This window comes from Octopus sinensis, linkage group LG8 (genome assembly GCF_006345805.1).
Source record: "Octopus sinensis linkage group LG8, ASM634580v1, whole genome shotgun sequence".
Classification (NCBI taxonomy): Eukaryota; Metazoa; Mollusca; class Cephalopoda; order Octopoda; family Octopodidae; genus Octopus; species Octopus sinensis.
In genome coordinates this window covers 68475771-68476881 of record NC_043004.1, presented here as the reverse complement: position 1 = coordinate 68476881, position 1111 = coordinate 68475771, and positions in this window count along the sequence as shown.

The following is a 1111-nucleotide window of genomic DNA, read 5'->3' as shown; positions in this document are numbered from 1 at the left end:
TAATTATTAATGTATTTTTTCCACATTACTTTGTGAAATTAGGAAATACATTGCGGCTTTAATTTTTTTATTGAAATCTATTTATTCTATATTATAATAAGAGATTAGACTGTAACTGATAAGAACTATTATTAACAAAGTACCCATTTCAAACCTGGTTATGTGAAATGTTAAGCAGAAACTTATTAATATACGTTTATAGTTAAGTGCACATACAACGCTGTCACAATATAACTCTGAGAAAAAGGAAAAGTACTTTTATCAGATTAAAGGTAAAAAGTAGGCATAAAATTCATAACAATTTAAAGAGAGAAATATAGATCCACGTTTGAAAATATGCAGGTGCGATAAACATAGGCGAAATATTTATGTCTCCATAATATTACTGCATTATTTGAGAAAAAAAATTCAAGAATTTCTGGTTTACTAACCATATTGGATGGAAGCACTCCGTCGGTTCCGACGACGAGGGTTCCGGTTGATCCGATCAATGGAACAGCCTGCTCGTGAAATTAACGTGTAAGTGGCTGAGCACTCCACAGACACGTGTACCCTTAACGTAGTTCTCGGGGATATTCAGCGTGACACAGAGAGTGACAAGGCCGGCCCTTTGAAATACAGGTACAACAGAAACAGGAAGTAAGAGTGAGAGAAAGTTGTGGTGAAAGAGTACAGCAGGGATCACCACCATCCCTGCCGGAGCCTCGTGGAGCTTTAGGTGTTTTCGCTCAATAAACACTCACAACGCCCGGTCTGGGAATCGAAACCGCGATCCTCCGACCACGAGTCCGCTGCTCTAACCACTGGGCCATTGCGCCTCCACTAACCATATTACCGACATTTAAAAAATGAAAGCAAACAAACTGGAATTATGAATGAAAATATTTATGCAACATGTATATAAAGATATATGTAAAATATTTCTGTCATAACAACAGTATATCTTATCTCGTTATTAACGTTTTAAATATTAATTATTTTCATATAGGTAAAAGGTCTTACAGTAGAAGTGCTATGAATTATTTATTGGTATTAACTTCAGTAAATAACAGGTGTTCGTGGTTAAGAGGGTCGCTTTGCAACTAATTGGTTTCGGGTCATTTCCTTTGCA